The sequence below is a fragment of the Stigmatopora nigra genome, unplaced genomic scaffold, assembly GCF_051989575.1.
Source record: "Stigmatopora nigra isolate UIUO_SnigA unplaced genomic scaffold, RoL_Snig_1.1 HiC_scaffold_25, whole genome shotgun sequence".
In the NCBI taxonomy this organism is placed as follows: Eukaryota; Metazoa; Chordata; class Actinopteri; order Syngnathiformes; family Syngnathidae; genus Stigmatopora; species Stigmatopora nigra.
This window is the reverse complement of record NW_027551604.1, coordinates 2,665,622-2,686,952: the sequence shown is the minus strand read 5'-3', so window position 1 is coordinate 2,686,952 and position 21,331 is coordinate 2,665,622. Positions and strand designations below refer to the sequence as shown.

Here is a 21,331-nt window from a genome sequence, read left to right as displayed (position 1 = left end):
TTTTCTTTAGGTACTCTTTGTAAAACATACATGCTAAGCTAGGCTAGCTGGGTGAACACTTTAAATTCCTCCTAATAGTTCTGATTGGTTGTTTGTCTCCATGTGCCATACGATGGGCTGGTTGACGATTCAAGGTGAGCTGAAAGACAGTTGGGGTCGGCATGAGCACCCCCGTGGCTCTTGTATGGGATAAAACGGCTCAGAAAATGAATAAATGCTTAATCATGAAGTCGTTTGTTTGAGAGGGAAGGGATTTTTATGGTCGTTTTGTCAGATTTTGGGAATAATTGGTCAAATTCACAGATCAGCTGGTGGCCAAACTAACAGTTGTGATTTGAATTGTCCATATTTGGACATTACCACAAAAAAGTATTATTCTGAGATGAACAGTTTGCTGGAACCAGGTTTGAAATCTATGACTAAGAGCCTTGGGAAAAGTATGTTGTAGTACGTAATCTGGGATTGCTCTTGAAAATGACACCAACGTCTTTTCACCTCTATGTCCCGTCCTCTTCCAGCTGTCCCTCCCGGCCTCCCGGTCCACTTTTAATTGAGTCGCGGTGACGTGCAGCTGAGGCAACAGGAGCAGTCCACTTTGGAGGCGGTCGATATGTACCCGCATGGAGCCCTTCCAATACCAACTGGCCTCTGCAGAGTCAACAATGAGCCTCTGCCAGTTGTGCCAAGCAAACAAATGACTTTGCTGGGGAGTAGAAAAAATGACTCTCTGCATATTTCCCAACTTGGTTCTCCATTTTAAATGTAAAAATATGACATATTTGAAGGAGGAGGATGTAGTGTTCAATGAAGATGAGAAATACAGTAATCCCTCCAATATCGCGGATAATCTAGATAACCGAAAAAATGCAATACATGTTTTCAGCGCATATACAGAAGTACAAGTCATAAGTACAATTATCAAAAAGTGTAGTACTATATTCTTTAGATCATAATATGGCACAGCCACTTGTTTAGAACTGTAAATGATGATTTTGGGAGGGAAAAATATGTATGAAAGTGAAAATAAATTGAGTTTAATCATATAGAGGTTTGCAATATGACCTAAATATAAAAATTCTATTTATTTTGTTACTCCTACATTTTTAAGGAGACAATAAGAATAAAAAAAACTATGGAAAAAAATATATTATGAACAAGAGAATAACATAACAACATAAATAAATGTCAATTCATGTTGTCGGCACGTACTAAAACACTGCGCCCCTAGCGGATAATACAAGAACTACAAATTTTAAAGAAAATTCATATATTTTTTAAACAATGCAGCTTTCTTCCCCGGGCCATACCAAACCACCAGACAGGCAGGATCCGGCCCGCGGGCCGTATGTTTGACACCCCTAGTCTAGAAATATCAGTTCTAGAAGGCTAGGATTTTAAAAAAATGTCCTCTCAAAGCAGGGTTTTCCCATTTTCATACTAGCATAAACAGAGGAGTGAGCCATGCATATTTGCTATGTAGATTTCATCTGGAAGCCATCTAGCGGAAAACCACAATAACCTCAACATGCCGTACATGATAAATAATGCACACAATTGAGAGGTTTTCGTATTTTGAATAGGTTTCAAGTGAACATCATTCTTTGTGGGATGAAGACCAAAATAATGGATTGATGACAAGTAACAGTTAGGCTGTTATTAATGTAAAAAATGGTGGGAGGTAACCATTTATAAAGTCTGTTGTGATGGTGAATATGTTTGTTTGGCGTTTTTTTACTGCTGTAGATGATGAAAGAGCTTTAATGGTTTGGTCTTTTTTCATCTTTTTGCTAGGAATTTAAACGAGTTTATCACTAGTCGACGTCCGATCCATTCCAAATGAGAGGGTGACGGTGAATGAGCAGCTATTCATTCGACGCCAGGCCTCCTACGCTTTTGAATGAACAGTCGTTTATTCCGGGGGCGCCGGAGCCTATCGGAGTACAGTTTGAATTGGGTGAAGGCGGATCGCAGATTAGAAAAAATGGATTTGATTTCACTTAAAATTTTGTTGGTTTTATTTTTGATGGGGTTTTTGGACGACCTGGGAGGGCTCAAGGTCTCACTTGTTTTTTTGGTTGTTGCTTTTGTTCTTGTTTTTGGTGAAGATAGAAAAATGTTACTCCACCATTATTGGTGGACATAATTAAGTGTGGTGGATATTTTTTAAGGATGTATTTGCATTGATTTTCAGAAATATTTTTTTCTTATTTATTATTTTTTTGTCTTAGGGTTGATTACGTATATCGCCTAAAGGTTTGGAGTTTGTGATCATCGGTGGTGATTATTTTGCAGAATTACGTTTGGTGGGTATTTTTGGGGATGTATATGCATGTTTTTTTATATATTTTTTTAATTAATTTATTTATTTTTTGTCTTAGGGTTGATTACTTATATTTCTTGTTCGTGATCATGGGTTGTGACTATTTTGCAGAATTTTGTTTGGTGGGTATATTTTAAGGATGTATATGCAAGATTTTTCAAACATATATTTTCTTATTTATTTTTTATTTTTATTTTATCTTAGGATTGATTACTTATATTGCCAGTTAGTGAGCACAGGTTGTGATTATTTTGCAGAATTTTTTTCTGTGGGTATATTTTGGGGATGTATATGCACGTTTTTTTTACATATATTTTAAAATGTATGTTATTTTATTTTTTGTATTAGGGTTGATTACTTATATTGCCTGTTTGTGATTATTTTACTGAGTTTGTTTCGGGGTGGGTATATTTTAGGGATGTATATGTATTTTTTAATACATATATTTTTAAATGTATTTATTGTTTTTTTTTTCGTCTTAAGGCTGATTACTTATATGACCTAAAGGTTTAAATTTGCAAACATCGGGTGTGATTAATTTTTCTCTAGCCTGATGAAAGGTTTGGAGGTCGTAGTTCATTTTAAACTTGTTTTTTTTTATGTTTTTACAGACTTGTGTCATTTTGACCACCAAACTTCAATGTAGTACACTTAAAAATCATATTTATGACTATATATCAATCACGACAGCACTTTCTGCAGAACATAACAGTTCGCTAGCCCAAGTGAATATTTTACATTAAAACCAGTCTACCATGGTGACTGCAAAGTGGCCTATTTTTTTTTTGGGAACGATGTTTCATTGAAAACCAAAAAGGTGTCTTTAAAAGGCACTTTATGTCAATGAAGCAGTCGATTTTTTTGCCCGGGAAGTGAAAGAAGAGCAAGTGGAACGTTTTCGCTAACTGCTGCCGCAGTGGGTTGCGCTAGCCCAAATGGGTTTTTGGATGAAATGTTTATGGCGAAAAAATATATAAAAAAAATGCAGGCTATTACAAAAAAGGTAGTGACCCCCTTGACCTCCACGACGGGGTTCCCATCCGTGTTTGACGGCAACAATAATGCATCTCTGATGGAAAAACATCAGGTGGTCTTCCAGAGTCTGTGACAAGTTGTCAACATTTGGGGGCAAACATTTGATGCTCTGGCTTTTATTTTGTTTGACTGTCATTTTGCCTAAAAACGAGTTGGTTCACAAAACACTTAGAGTAGGGGGGTTATGGACCCCCTAAGGCTGACATATGGTGGTGAGACGGACTAAAATGAATAAAAATAGGTGCTTTAATGATTTATATTTTTGGTAGATATTCTTTTTTGAATGTTTTTATATTGTTAAGGCACATATAAATAAGGATAATGAGATTTAAAGCTTCACTACAAAGTAAACAAATAACAAAAAGGCAAATAAAAATTAATAAATAATAAATATGGACCATATTTTCACGACTATAAGGTGCACCGCATTATAAGGTGCACCCTCAATGAATGACATTTTTTTTCCATATATAAGGCGCACTGTATTATAAGGCGCACTGTCTATTTTGGAGAAAATTTAAGACTTTCAAGTGCGCCTTATAGTGGTAAAAATATGGTAATTGCTATTGACTTCCAGGTATGAAGCACTCACTACTTTACAGTCACCTCTAGAGCCAGCCATTGTTGATGTTTTGGATTTTTTTGTATAAAATCTTGCAGTGGGGGAGGAGCTATATGATGGAAGATGTTGTAAACTAAGATGGCATCTGCATATTTAATAGTATTGTTTCAGTTCAGGCGTTTATGTTTTTCAATATCCGACAGTGGTGGTTTTTCATTTTTGTTTTCAGTTTTTTTCCATATATAAGGCGCTCTGGATTATAAGGCGCACTGTCCATTTTGGAGAAAATTGAAGACTTTTAAGTACGCCTTATAGTCGTGAAAATATGGTAATCAGATAACTTTTGTAATATACTATCTATTAAAAGAGGTAAAAAAATAATCCAAATGATAATTCAGACCTGCAGTTTTTAACATTTTAGGTCATTTAGAATCCACATAATGTTATTAAAAACAGGTACTTAAATGATTTATATTTTTGGTATATATTCTATTAATGTAGAGTTTTGAATTTAATGATTTTACTGTCATTATACAAGTATAATGAGATTTAAAGCGTCACCACAAAGTAAACAAATAACAACAATAAACAAGCAAATAAATAATCAATAAGTAATAAATCATGAATATGTAAGTAGTCAAAATGTAATAAGATAACCTTTTTAATATACTATCTATAAATAGAGGTAAAAAATAGCAATCAAAATGATAACTTTCCATTTTAGGTCATTTAGTCATCCACTCATATTGTTATTATTCTGGTCTACATGAGCCAAAATGTGATGTAGAATTATTGGATGCCAGTTGTGAATTCTGATGACATTATATAACAAAAAGTTTCTCTCCGAAAATGAGGTCTCGTGACATCCACTGTTGTTACTTACGCATTCCGTGTATTTACCATAATAGGGCAGTGAATTGTGATGCCGCTCGAGAGGACTTATGATGGCGCTACACACTGATGACAACTAATAAACATGAGCATCAACATATTGTGTGTATGTGTGTGTATGTGCGCTTTATCTTTAGCAAGATTAATTAACTCAACTTCAGTCATTAACCTCCTTTGTGAAGCTCCATATATCATGGCGTCTCATCTTATGGAGGGACTCAACTGAAGGAATTTATAATGAGATGATCAGATTGTATTTGTGTGTGTGTGTGTGTGTGTGTGTGTGTGTGTGTGTGTGTGTGTTTGGTGCCGGAAAAAAATATTTGCAAAGGAAAGATTAATGCCTATTTAATGATATTGTTTAAATGGACAAAGTATACATTTGGTGGGACACTTCATTAGGTACACATGCAGGATTTACTGTATTTTCACGACTATAAGGCGCACCGCATTATAAGGCACACCCTCAATGAATGACATTTTTTCCATATATAAGGCGCACTGTATTATAAGACGCGCTGTCTATTTTGGAGAAAATTTAAGACTTTTAAGTGCGCCTTATAGTCGTGAAAATACGGTAGTAAGGTTTGTTGCTTCTAAACATAATATAAGGAAAAATTATGAATTTAACTTCAAGTCTAACAACAAGACTCAATGTAGGCCCTGTTTATGTTTTAAGTAGTCGTTGCTGAAATATTTAGTGTTTTTTCGCATATTAGCCGCATTCACGTATAAGCCGTACCCTTAAAATTGCCTTAAAATCCTTGAATTTTGCAATTTCTCTCGTATAAGCCGCCCCCTGATTCCCAATTTTCACCAAAAAATAAAATGTGCCATTCATTGAGGGTGCGCCTTATGATGCGATGCGCCTTGTATATGGAAAATACGGTATTTAGCTTCTACAGTCAAGTTTGAAATAGAATAAGGCTGGAAAACAACAAAATCTGTACTGACACTGATAAATGCAAAAAAATATATTGAATAAACAATAGTACTTCAACCAATAGTGGCCTCCACGCAAAATAAAAACAAAAATCCCCCCCCAAAAAAACGTACCACATTTTCACGACTATAAGGCGCACTTAAAAGTCTTAAATTTTCTCCAAAATAGACAGGGCGCCTTATAATCCAGTGCGCCTTATATATGGAAAAAATTAAAATGTGCCATTCATTGACGGTGCGCCTTATAACGTGGTGCGCCTTATATATGGGAAAAATGTCACACATTGAGGGTGCGCCTTATAATGCAGTCCACCTTATAGTCGTGAAAATACGGTAATCTTATGAATCTTAACTTAAACAGCCGTAGACATAATTAGCAGCACACGGCTTCTATTTTGCATTTGGCAGAGAGTGTGTGGAAGAAAAATAAAATGAAAAACAAAATGTGCAATCTACTGTTGGGTGCTTTCTAACACTGCAGTGAAACTTGAATGTCAGGTCCAAGGGTAACCCAGAAAAATCCCATCCAAACATCCAGATAGGAACGCCACGTGATTGCTAAGGCACATGGGGAGGCCTGTTGGTTTCCCCGGCAACGGAAGGAGATTGTCTCCCGGGGAAAAGAATGTTTAATTGAGCGATAATGACTAGGCGTCCTGACGAGCGCTGTGAATTTGGCGGAGTTCTTCGTAACCTTTATCTAATATCACTTGTGACATTCACATATACGTACGTACGTATGTGCCTTTTCCGTGTCACTCCTTGTCGTCTTTTCAATCGTTGCGGTGTCTATTAAAAGTAAATCGGCTGAATGCTGGGTGCAGAGAGTCCAGAGTCTAGACACTGCGTGACTGTACAAAATGCTTGGAAATTTATGGTAATGCAGTTTAAAACACGTATATGTAATTAGTAGTGAACTCACAGAAAAAAAATGCTAAATATACTTTTGTATTAGCTGTGTATATGAGTTGCTTCATGTCTTTAAAAAAAATTCTATATATATATATATATATATATATATATATATATATATATATATATATATATATATATATATATATATATATATATATATATATATATATATATATATATATATATATATATATATATATATCTCAATCTCTCCCTCCATCTATATATCTATATATCTATATATCTATATATCTATATATCTATATATCTATATATCTATATATCTATATATCTATATATCTATATATCTATATATCTATATATCTATATATCTATATATCTATATATCTATATATCTATATATCTATATATCTATATATCTATACATCTATACATCTATACATCTATACATCTATACATCTATACATCTATACATCTATACATCTATACATCTATACATCTATACATCTATACATCTATACATCTATACATCTATACATCTATACATCTATATATATGGTGTTTTTCAGAGGGTCGGAACAAATTAATTTGGGTTCATTTCTATGGGAAATGTTCACATATGAGCTCCGTCTTGGAATGCATTAAGATGTTACTGTATATAACCTCCTGAACTTTCACTTGTACTTTGTTTTTACATCTTTTATTTTTGCCCTAACGCCTGTTTGGGTCCTTTTCGCCTGCTCATCCATGACACCTGACAGTTTTTACCCAAACAAAAATCTATGAAACAACAATCATCTAGCATCAGGCGTACCCATACCTCCTACCCAGATAAGACTCAGCACCCCCATCACTCCCATTAGGATAAACGATACAGGAGATGAATGAATTGAAGGTTAAATCGCCTGAACCAGCAGTGAACAAAATTCAACTCTAATAACAACAGTTTATCAGATAAACGCACAAATCTTCAAAAACGTCAAGATTCAAGCTGTTTATTTTCAGCCTTCGTTGTTGTCTGTCTGATGTGATGACATAAGCCCCCCGATTGCCCAAAATAAACCATCTTTCTTGTAAATGCATCAGTAAATGGCCAAAGAATCACAAAGATATTCCATGTTCAGACACCGCCAAATGCGTTGGTGCCTCTGGGATGATATCAGTTGTGCACATTTTTCCAAAGCTATACATTCTAGCTCCTTAGAGAAGCCGCTAGCTCTCCATACTTTGCTATTTTACAGCTGCCCCGAGTGCGTTGCGCCAAAAATGGTCCCCCCGACGAGGTAATGCTATACCTCATCTGGAGGAATGGCCGCGGGCAAAAGCATGTTGCGCACCAAATGCTCTGATTCTTATGCAGATGAGAGCCAGGGTTGCATCAAGGGAACCTCGCCAAGCCATCTCCGCTATCATATCAGGCCCAGGGCATAACTACACTTATTTATGTTTGATAGGCTATTACATCAATTTCTAACACAACTTGCAGGCATTCTATATGTAACATAATGATGAGATTGATAAATACTTGATATGGGCATTATTTTATGTACATCCCTGAAGCTTTGTGAACCCGATGTAAGTACACAATAATGGACAGCATCATAAAATGTAAGGCTATACAACAAACCTGTCAACTTTAGTTTTTCCTGTATTGATCATTTCATAGTGTACGCCCTATAAGAACTTTTTTTCTTAAAGTATGTTTTTTTGTAAAACCAATCTGGTCCATGTAGATTCCACTGCCTTTTTCACATATTATCGAATTGGTACACTATCTCCAGTCCAAAATGCAATCTGCTCCTGTCTCAAATTCGTTTCGTATGTCAAGGCAAACACTTGCTCAGAAGTTTACTCCTATCTCAAATTTGTTTCATATCTCAAGGCAAATACTTGCTCGGAATTTTACTCGTATCTCAAATTTTTCGTATCTCAAGGCAAATACTGGGTCGGAATTTTACTTGCATCTCAAATTTGTTTCGTATCTCAAAGCAAATACTTGCTCGGAATTTTACTCGTATCTCAAATTTGTTTTCGTATCTCAAATTTGTTTTCGTATCTCAAATTTGTTTTCGTATCTCAAGACAAGTACTTGCTCAGAATTTTACTCGTATCTCAAATTTGTTTTCGTATCTCAAATTTGTTTTCGTATCTCAAATTTGTTTTCGTATCTCAAATTTGTTTTCGTATCCCGAATTTGTTTTCGTATCTCAAGACAAGTACTTGCTCAGAATTTTACTCGTATCTCAAATTTGTTTTCGTATCTCAAATTTGTTTTCGTATCCCGAATTTGTTTTTTCATATCTCAAATTTGTTTTCGTATCTCAAGGCAAACATTTGCCCGGAATTTTACCCGTATCTCAAATCCTTCGTATGTTGGGGCACCGGTATTCCAAGGTATTACTATATGTGAATGACCTCAAACCATAACTCAGCCATACACTCCTACATTTTGCCTTTCAATTTCATACATTCCACACAACACTACATTCATCACAATGTCATTGGTACAAGGTCATATCCCCCAAAAACCTATTCATGCAAACCATTACAATATTTTCTAATACATTTTGAACTCTGCCAAGTTTAAGTGTCAAATCACAGATAGGATTATTTATTATTTTACAAGCCGCGTGTTAAGGTTAAACAGGGTGAGCTAGCTACCATTTTTTTACCATTTTTTTGGGCTACATTAAACGTCGCATGTATGCTTTCGCCAGGGTTGACCTCTGCGGCCAATTATAGCGTAGGCTAATGCTCCGGCTGACATATCTATTTGTATGGACGAGAGGACTTATTTTTCCATTTGCTGACATTGGAGATCATACGCCTATTATCATCACAATGGCCGTGGACGCAAGCTTATGTAAATGCCTCTGTCAGGCAGACCGCATGTGAGCTTTGTGTTTGTGAAGAATGGCAATGAGAGGAAAATGGGGGGCTGCTTACTTATCACTGCTGGGGCTGAAGAAGCCCCCCCAAGGACAACACAAACCTTTTTTTTTCTTTATAGCCCTGGAAAATTTCATTGTAATTCATTCTTTCAGGCACACAAGTCATTCAATTTATTTTTGTATATACTAAATTGTGCCTTGACAAAAGATAGTTTTTTTTAAAGAAGCCAAAATAACAAATGAAGTTGGAGCATAGTGGAATGCAATATTTTTTTTTGTAAAAAATATTTATGCTACCAAGGCAAGACAATTTAATATTTCTACTATGGTAACTGCGACATATTTCTTAAAAGTGATGAGTAGTATTGCAAGAAATGCTGGAAAAAAATGACAACAAACACTTGTTTATTAAGTTCTACAGGTGAACAGATTATTTAAAATGTCGTAATTGTATAAAAGTTTAAGTGTTAAATCTCATTTGGTTGTGCAAGGGCGGCCTGGTGTGCAAGTGGTTAGCATATTGGGCTCACAGTTCTGTGGTTGAGGGTTCGATTGCAAGTCTGTCTTCACTGTATGGAGTTTCCATGTTCTCCCTGGGCTTGCGTGGGTGTTCTCCAGGTACTCCAGTTTCCTCCCACATTACAAAAACATGCATGCTAGGCTAACTGGTTGAACACTCTAAGCTACCGTATTTTCACGACTATAGGGCGCACCACATTATAAGGCGCACCCTCAACGAATGACATTTTTTCCATATATAAGGCGCACTGTATTATAAGGCGCACTGTATTATAAGGTGCACTGTATTATAAGGCACACTGTATTATAAGGCGCACTGTATTATAAGGCGCACTGTATTATAAGGCGCACTGCATTATAAGGCGCACTGCATTATAGGGCGCACTGCATTATAGGGCGCACTGCATTATAGGGCGCACTGCATTATAGGGCGCAGTGTATTATAGGGCGCACTATCTATTTTGGAGAAAATTTAAGACTTTTAAGTGCGCCTTATTGTCGTGAAAATACGGTAATTGCTATTGACTTCCAGGTATGAAGCACTCACTACTTTACAGTCACCTCTAGAGCCAGCCATTGTTGATGTTTTGGATTTTTTTTTTTGGTATAAAATCTTGCAGTGGGGGAGGAGCTATATGATGGAAGATGTTGTAAACTGAGATGGCATCTGCATATTTAACAGAATTGTTTCATTTGAGGCGTTTGTGTTTTTTAATGGTTGTTTTTCGTTTATGGTTTTCTGTTTTTTCCATATATAAGGCGCACTGGATTATAAGGCGCACTGTCTATTTTGGAGAAAATGTAAGACTTTTAAGTGCGCCTTATAGTCGTGAAAATACAGTATACAAGTATGCTTGGTCATCCTTTGTCTCCTTGTGCCCTCCGATTGGCTGCAAACCAATTCAAGGTTTCCTCCACCTGGTGCCTGTAGTTAGCTGGGGGTAGACTTCAGCACCCCTTGCTTGATAAGCGGTTTAGAAAATGAATGAATGAGTGTTTGTCTAGATAAACCAAATAAAGTTTGGCAAGTGTTTCGACCTGGCTGCATCTCAGGCTATGCTAATAGCGCAGCTGCTCTTGGAGACTCCCTCCCCCCTTAGAGCAATGGCCCTTAATTAGCCTCCCTCCCATTGGACCGTGCCAGTGCCTGAAAAAAAATAAAGGCGGGGAAGAAAAGACTCCTGAGGGGGTTCAGGAAGGAGCTGGCAAAGATGTTATCTGTCGAAGCGTTATGGGATTCCATTTCTGCCACGTAGTTCATTGTCTCCGTGGATGGAGATGGCTTTGTCATCGGGCCCCAATTAGCCGCGAGTACACTAAAGGACTGAATAGTGATATTTGATTAAAAAAAATGGGCTCGAGTGTGTGAGAAAATCCAACAGGTTTGATTTTGTCGGTCTCTGTTCGGTTTATTTTTAGTTATCTTTAATATAATGTAAGACAATATAAGGAGACGTCTATTAATTTCACATCTCTGGTGTTACTTGCAAGTGAGAATCCATTCTGACATTGTCCTCGTCATAATGAAAATATACCCAAAGGTAATTTCTCCTGCCCGTTTAAGGCCACGAATCAAAACAATTATAAGGTTATTGATTAATCCAATTGCGTAATCCAAAACAACAGCTGTAACAATCATCGCATATCAGGTATTCAATAATAACAATTAAGGTCGGAACTTAAAAATAACTCCATTGGAAATTAACCAACTTAAGCGTCCTTCTAGGTCTGCATTCTGGAGTAAAGGTCAAACTTATCTTCCAGTAAACAGTCCTCGGTGACATGTTACGATTCCGAGCTCGCCCCAGACAAATTGAAGAAGCTCTCATTCAAAAATGATTAAATGTGGACACATATATATACCGTATTTTCACGACTATAAGACGCACATAAGTCTTAAATTTTCTCCAAAATAGACAGTGCGCCTTATAATTCAGTGCCTTATATATGGGAAAAACAAAAAAAACAAAAACGAAAAAGCACCACTGTCGCATATTAAAAAAACACAAATGCCTGAACTGAATACTCAATACTGTTAAATATGCAGATGCCATCTTAGTTTACAACATCTTCCATCATTTAGCTCCTCCCCCACTGCAAGATTTTAACCAAAAAAATCCAAAACATCAGCAATGGCTGGCTCTAAAGGTGACTGTAAAGTAGTGAGTGCTTTATACCTGGAAGTCAATAGCAATTACCGTATTTTCACCACTATAAGGCGCACTTAATAGTCTTAAATTTTCTCCAAAATAGACAGTGCACCTTATAATACAGTGTGCCTTATAATACAGTGCGCCTTATAATACAGTACGCCTTATAATACAGTGCGCCTTATACTACAGTGCGCCTTATACTACAGTGCGCCTTATAATACAGTGCGCCTTATATATGGAAAAAAAATTCATTCATTGAGGGCGCTCCTAATAATGCCGTGCGCCTTATAGTCATGAAAATACGGGATACAATAGTATTACAGAATTAATCCAACAGTCTCCGAGCCGCCAACTTCTTTAGTAACCTCCAACCTCTCGATGATAGAAGCACCCTCTTGCATGACGGCGCCTCCTATGTCGACTGTTCATCGTCAATTGAATGTAAATATCACCCGCCGTCTGACGGGTGCTGAAGGACGTCCGCATTACGGTCTAATTGGATGACCCGCAGAGCTCATGTTCGCATTTTTACCCCCAAGGGCAGCGTGCGGTGTCTTCCGTTCAAATACAGCGTTTTTGCAAGCCTTATTAAACACGCAAACACAAACTGAGATTCTGAAGAAGGAAGCAAAGACTGTTGTTGGCATACAATTGGGTCCAATTTTTTACAGTGCTTCTTCTCATTTTAAGGGGACGTCCTCAAACGTCACCAGTCAATTGTACTCGAATTTACTGCAAAGGACAATTTGGGTGTCGATGCATTGTAGCAACAGATCGATTTTGCTAGTTACTGAAGTTGGTCATCTGCCAGCGAAACAACACTAAAACCAATTGAAACCATTTATAAGCAGGTTTTGAAAGTATTGGACAAAAAGCCAAAACATGCACCACTACTGTCAGATATTTAAAAAAATACAAATGCCTTAAACTGTAACAATACAATAAATCTTCCATCATAAAGCTCCTCCCCCACTGCGAGATTTTATACAAAAAAAAACTCCAAAACATCAACAATGGCTGGCTCTAGAGGTGACTGTAAAGTAGTGAGTGCTTCATACCTGGAAGTCAATAGCAATTACCGTATTTTCACCACTATAAGGCGCACTTAAAAGTCTTACATTTTCTCCAAAATAGACAGACAGTGCGCCTTATAATACAGTGCGCCTTATAATACAGAGCGCCTTATATATGGAAAAATGTCATTCATTGAGGGTGCGCCTTATAATGCGGTGCGCCTTATAGTCGTGAAAATACGGTACTTAAAGTTTTTATACATGTAGATGAATGACAAATTTCCTCAACAACAGGAGCTACCCTGTAATCCCGAACAACTAATTATTTAGTTATCCTTGAAAAAAGGTGTACAAAACTAAACCCTACCTTCCCAAATACATCGTTAAAAACAAAAACAACTACACTATCTTCTCCCATGTCTGGTATATATATGTATAGTAAAATCTGAATGATTGCACACAAAGTCCATGCTAGTGTCGATCTCAACATCCTTTACAGAACAATCTAATCCAAGTGTCAGAATCTGTCTGATAGCATTTATCCTGTCAAGAGACGGCGGTAACCCCCCATTTTTATACGAATCCTCGTGTCTTGGCATCGTTGAAAACCCGATTCAACTGTCAACGTCTCCCGTGGTGATAATGGAAAGAACGGACTTTGCAGATAGCACTATTAGCCATCTTTGTATCATTTCGTCCTCAGACCTCAACCTTCCTCGAGATGAGTCCACTGGCATCCTCTTCGCTGTCAACTACTGGCCTCTGCTGTTCTAACATGGCACTACAGGCTTAAGCTTCTTAGCCAAAGGACTAAAGTAAAAATTCTATCCAACGGTCTGTTGCGCTGTAATAGTTAGTCTTCTCCATGATTACAATCCATCCATTCGACCCTCTCTTCATCTTAAGAAGGGCTACATCGCCATTGACAAGCCGTATTGTAACTTGCAACCACGGGGAAATTCTTGAAGGGTCAATTGGCTCATGCGTCACTCTGAAATCTTCTCATCCACAGCAGAGCCACCTTATATCTTTGTGTGTCGTGTTCTTTTTTAATCAAGAACGAGAAATATTATAGAGCGTGAAGAAGACAAGAGGCTGTGTTTTATGTCAGCAACTCCCTAAATCTGCTCCGTTTTCCAAAAATAGACGGTTTGGTGGCTGTCATTAAAACGAAGCAGGCTGCAGGTGGCAAAATGGCCTCTAACTGGTATGTTCCACATTGTTAAAACCATCAAAACCATTACCTTAATGAATAAGGGTGAGTTGGACTAAGGCAATATGCGCTAACTACGGCCCGTGGGCCACATATGGCCGATTCGGCTTTTTAATCCGGCCCGCCGACGTTGCCCAAATGCTTTATTTTTTTCCCCCAAGATGGCGCCGTCAAGCGGAAGCCAGTGGCAGTAGCTCTGTCCACTCTTATTTGTTTTTGGTGTTTTACAGCCCTTCTATATTTTTTAAATGACATTTTAATATTTTTTAATACATTCCTTCTTACTTTACTTTGTACTTTATACTTTTTACTTTAATGACGAGTATGTTAATACTTTAGTCCTTTTTGTCTGTTTATGTTTCTTATGTACTATTAACGGATGCCCTTTTTTATTTGTATCGTATCTTGTGCTGACCCCGCCCATCTGTCACATTTTTAAAGTCAATATGGCCCTCACACGAAAAGTGTGCCCACCCCTGGACTAAGGGTTTGATTCTTTTTCAATTTTTTGAACTGCCTTATCCTCACTAAGGTCACAGAGGATACTGGAGCCTAACCCAAGTGTCTTTGGTTACGAGGCTGGGGATACACTGACTTGGTGGCCAGCCAATCGTAGGACAAGGAGACAAACAACCATTTGCCATTAAGTGGTTGGGAAACACATATCTAAAGGACACATTAAGCTTATTTGAATTATTCAGCCTTTAAGAAACAAAGTGGTATAATGACAAATGTCATGAGACCATTCTCAGATGTGAAATCAGGCCCACTCAAACCCCAAACAAAACCTTTAAAAGACATTCATTATAATATCATGTCTACGTTCACAAATTGTCTAGAGAGTGAAACAGTTTGACAAGTATAAGGTCAGGGCAGCACTAAATGTGGCTAAAAAAAATTAAAAAACCTTGTGAATAATGAGCAGTAAAACTGAGCTGAAGTGACAACACTTACCGTATTTTCTCGCATATAAGCCCTCCCGTTAAAATTGCCTTAAAATCATTGAATTTCACAATTTCTCTCGTATTAGCCGACGAAATTTTGTTTTTAGCGTGTTATCTGTTTATCTATTCTCTATTTTGAAATAAATGACCGTACCAGCTGCATTATCTCGTCTTGTGGCGTTTCGTAATTATCACCTTGCAGTTTTCTACATGCCAAGTCTAATTTATGCGCATATAAGCCGTAACCTTGAATCAGTCATTTTTTTTAGCGACAAATACACATTTTTGCGAGAAAATTCGGTACCTTAAACCTAAAAATGGCTGCCAGATTATCTGATTTCATACCCATAAAACTCCACTCAACTTTTTGAACATCATATGGGCTGTCCAATGACACTCAAAGTCTTGCTAACCAGTAAAAAAAAAGATTAAAAAAGAAGAAAGTTTTAACCTTGGCCTGTTTTTAAACACTGCCAATTCCATGTATTTGCACAAACAAGGACGTCCTTCGTGTGTGTGTGAAAATGTACGTGTTTATAGGCTATTGAAGTCCACTTTGTGTGTGTTTTGGATCTTTTCTGGACCTGGACCAAACGGCAAATCTGTACGGGGAGATAAAACCACGTCTAGCTAGTCAGACAAGAGGTAATGAAGAGGCAATGGATAGCAACCTTTCGGAGACAGACGGGTACAACTTATTTACAACATTTTTACGCAGACACTGGCACGGAGTGATATGCTCTGAGAGATAGTCTTCAAAGAGGAGGCTTAGCTATGCATATAATTCAACGTATTTGTTGTCTAAATTGTTGTATAGCTTCAACAAAAATCTGTCGCTTTTGTGGCTGTTTCCTTTTCAGTCTGCATGTCAATCATGACCCATAGCAACCATATACAGAAAAAAATACTTTTTTGGTTTAAATGCTTAATAGAACAGGTGACTATTTTTGGTCATTAAAAATAATAATTAAATAAATAAGTAAAAAATATATACATATATATATTTATAAATATACACATACATATACACATAAACACACACATAAACATACATGTACATATATATACATATACATATATACATATACATATATACATATACATATACATATATATATACATACATATTTATACATATACATATCTATACATACATATATGTACATACATATATGTACATACATATATGTACATATACATATATATATACATACATATACATGTATATACATACATATTTATACATATACATATCTATACATACATATATATACATACATATACATGTATATACATACATATATATACATACATATACATGTACATACATACATACATATATATACATATACATGTACATACATACATACATATACATATATATACATAAACATACATACATATATATTTATATATATATATATATACATATACATACATACATATATATTTATATATATATATATACATATCCATATTTATACCTATATATACATATACATAATTATAGATATATATATATATATACACATTTAAAAATATTAACTAAATCTGGTCGTTATCAGTGTTCCCCCCAAAAAATGAAAAGACATGAAAATTGATCAATATTTGCTTTTTCCTAATTATTTTTATGTCAACTATGTCATGTTTATTCTGTTTATATCCACAGCCCTAAATATATTCTATTAGTGTTGTAAAATGTACATTCATTGCCATTATAATGTCTCTTAAAAATATGCATTATTCCAATGAGTGAGAGGGACTCTAAAGAAAATTGTTTTTACCAACAAATATTCCATATTTTACATCCAATGAGTCTTTATCTGGGTTATTTGTTTTGTCTAAGTACCACAAAATACATAAAATCATCAAAACTTCCATTTTGTTTTTTAACTATACTCTGACATCATAATTTTTAAGCTTTTTATATCATAACATTATTTATTTTACATTACTGCCTCCAAACCTTGAACAATAAAATCATCTAAGAAATAAAAACTAAATGACGCCATTTCATCCAACCAAGTTATTAATATAAATCACAGGTAGGCAACAAAAAATTTCCAATAAGCAATTTTGATTGCTTTTTGAGTACACTTCCATGTACTCATTCAATTATACAAAAGTGATTGTATGTAGTAATAGCAAAATTCATATCATTTCAATTCCACTACACCCCTCAATTGTATTCCTCGCTCCCCTCCCGTGTATTTTGGTCACGCAATATTAAGCAAATGCAATATAAAGCGCATAAAAAAAAGAGGATGCCATTCCTCACAAAGTCAATTTGGCACGCGTGTGAGAATATGAAGAATTCATCAGCGCCGGCTCATGATTCGCTCCGATTTTCTAACTTATTGATTTCCTTTTGTCCATTATCTGCCAGCCATTGCGAGCGGAATGATAAACGCCACACAGCGGCGGCGTATGAATTTAGATAAGACGTTTAAGGCTCAGCCAGGCTCGCTCGTACATCAAGTTATTATCCATTGTCATCCCCCCCCCCCTCACCTCTTTATCCCTTCACAAAAGGGCAGGAGCGCTGAAAGGTGTCCCTTCAAATCTGCCTTGTCTCCTGTTAAAGGGCTTATCGGGGCCATTCCGAGGCGCTTTGCCGTTGACATTCTTGTGACGAGGCCTGGAAAAACAAGAGCGTTTAATCCGGTAACTTGTCGTGGTGACGTTAACTCATTCACGGCTACTGTCGTCCAATCTGTTTTGGTTTGGAGGCACGGCAGTGACCATTTATGAGTTACCATATTCCCTCACCGCGTTGTCATGTAAGCCGTACCCTTAAAAATGCCTTAAAATGGTTGAATTTGACAATTTCTCGCGTATAAGCCGCACCATGATTCACAATTTTTACCTCCATATTCATGGTTTTAATAGGGAGTACAAATGTGGTACTTGTAAGGGAAAATCTTAAGAAAAATCATTGCACTTAGTAGTTTTTTTTTGCAAGAATTTGTACAAAATATACCAAGAAATCATTAAGAGCTGGCGCTAGAGGTGACTGTGTAGTTCCCTTCAAAAATAGTGCTAAACTAGCTACAGAACCTAGTCCAGGCATGGGCAAACTACGGCCCACGGGCCACATACATATATATATATGTTTTTCCCCCCCAAAATGGCGCCGTCATGTGGAAGTCAGTGGCAGTAGCTCTGTCCACACTTTTGTTTTTCGTGTTTCACAACTATCTATCTGATTTTAAATTACATTTTAATATTTCTTAATACATTCCTTTTCCTTGACTTTGTACTTTATACTTTTTACTTTAATGATGAGTGATGAGTATGTTAATACTTTATTCCTTTTTTTCTGTTTATATTTCATATGTACTGTTAACGGATGCACTTTTTTATATGTATCATCTTTTTACTTGACTTTGTACTTTATACTTTTGACTTTAATGATGAGTGATGAGTATGTTAATACTTTAGTCCTATTTTTCCTGTTTATGTTTCATATGTACTGTTAACGGATGCACTTTTTTATATGTATCGTATCTTGTGCTGACCCGGGCCATCAGTCCAATTTTTAAAGTCAATATGGCCCCCGGGCCGAAAAAGTTTGCCCACCCCTGGCCTAACAGAACGACACCATCAAAAAAAACTGTAAAAGGTGCATTTTCAAAATGGCCAATAAACTGTCATTCTAAATTCCATTTCCAGTTATCACACTTTCCCATCAAGGATGCGAATGGCCTTGAAGAAACAGTGTGAATAGACAAATCTATTTGCCAAAACCAACTGTTTTTCCCCATTCTTATTTACATACACAAAGCCTGAGGCTTATGCTACCTACGACCAACTCTATTATTTGTTGTTTGCGCAGCCGCGTGCTCAAGCAACGCCACAGCGAGATACGGTAGGGCAATTTCCACGCCATTATGCCAGGTGCACAGCTGTGTTTCGTATGCACACGTATTTTGTTCATCTCCTTGTGAACTGTTCATCACCCTGAACAATAAGCACCTCCCTGCAGATGCTCATTAGCAAAGCTAGTCAATGCATTATTGTGTTGAAAGCCTCGTATCCAAACAACACAAAAATCCATAGTGATACTACAAACAAATTGTATTACCGTCATTACATGTGGTTTATAAATGATAAACGTCATTGCTGTTGTTGGTTTAAGTCAAACCAGTAAAAACTGACAACTAGTTACTGTATTTTCTCGCATATAAGCCGCACCTGCGTATAAGCCGCACCTGCGTATAAGCCGCACCTGCGTATAAGCCGCACCTGCGTATAAGCCGCACCTGCGTATAAGCCGCACCTGCGCATAAGCCGCACCTGCGTATAAGCCGCACCTGCGTATAAGCCGCACCTGCGTATAAGCCGCACCTGCGTATAAGCCGCACCTGCGTATAAGCCGCACCTGCGTATAAGCCGCACCTGCGTATAAGCCGCACCTGCGTATAAGCCGCATCTGCATATAAACCGCATCTGCGTATAAGCCGCATCTGTATATAAGTCGCATCTGCATATAAGCCGCACCCTTAAAATGGCCCAAAAAATCTTGAATTTTACAATTTCTCTCGTATAATACGCCTCCTTATTCACAATTTTCACTACCAAATTAATGGTTATATTTTTTCCTCTTGAATTTGATTCATAAATGTCTTAATAAATTTTATCAAGTGTTTTAACTCCATTTTTTCCGTCATTTGGGAGATGTGGGCAGTAATCTTTTTTAATGATACACCACTAAAATACTGTTATCAACTATACTTATTAAATAAACTATTTACAAATAATTCAATGATCAGTTCATTCATACTAAAAGACTATTATGGTAGTAGTTATTTTATCTGATGGCTTGCCCCTATCTTGTCAACCCAAACAAAAGTCTGTGTGCTAAACACTTTTGTTTCCCTTTTAAAATAGGTAAGATGATTATTTCTAATGAAGATTCAATGATGTTTTTTCCAGAACAGTAGTTTTCATAGTCCAGAATGTACTTTGCTAAATTTGTATCCCTTTGCTTTATTGAATTTAGGGGAATCTGGGGAATTTGGGTGAAGTCTGGAAGCAACATAGCATGTGATTGGAGGTGGCGTGACACGACGGGTTAGCTTACCAGAGACAGTCGCTCGCTTTTGCCTGCAGGCCAGCTGGGATGTCAAGACTGTACGAGCCCAGACACGACTGAACTGAACCCGACTCTCGTGTGCGCTGATGCTGAAGGACGAAAACGAAAAAATGGATTCATTAATGAAAAGTTAAGACATAGTTTGTTCCTTTTTTGATGACTAGTGACTTTTAATTTAGATCTTCATGGATGTGACGTTTTCATTAAAAATACATTGAGTACATGGAATATAAATCTACCTATAAATCCTCTATTTGTCATCATCCATCTCAAAGTCTACCATCTATCATTCAATCCAAACAGCCGTCAATACACATTGTGATACTGAATTCTTTAGTCTTCCATACATTGAAAACTAAATGTACAGCTTTTATAACCGAATGTACTGTTTTCAATGACCCTGTGCAAACACACATAGGTTATTTCACACAACAAACATAGGCGATGAATAAAGAGCTATTCTAAAGCTGCATAATGTGTGATATTATTTTTTTTCTCCACTGAGCGCTGCAATCTCAAACTAATTTCCTTCACAAAGGAAAACACTTACTTGAGATCATGGAGTGGAACACGTTCGAAAAATTGACCAAAAAGTACTTCTTTTCAATAAATTATTCCCCTAAAAATACACTTTATGGCATGATTTTAGCTTTGCCAAAAGACCTGATGTGTGTTTGGTATGTTTCCCCGGCTTAAAAATATTGTGTGAGTAATTTTGAATAAAAGCATGATTTAAAAAGCCTCTGATTTACAAAAAAATAAACTGCCAATAGGAGATGATTTCCCCCAAAACTGTAATTTTGTCCATTAATTTGTAGAAAAAACATTGTGATTCGCTTTTCTCTATCTAAACTTATATAGGATAGATTTAAGTTAA

The 21,331-nt window shown here is 36.6% G+C and overlaps 1 long non-coding RNA gene across 1 annotated transcript; it reads right to left on the bottom strand.

Moving 5' to 3' along the window:
* Window positions 1-497: 497 nt before the first annotated feature.
* LOC144192266 (uncharacterized) lies at window positions 498-20,539 on the bottom strand. Its single transcript, XR_013325083.1, has 3 exons — window positions 20,443-20,539; window positions 17,871-17,997; window positions 498-648 (listed from the first exon to the last, which is right to left on the bottom strand). It is a non-coding gene; the product is annotated as an uncharacterized LOC144192266 (long non-coding RNA).
* Window positions 20,540-21,331: the final 792 nt, after the last annotated feature.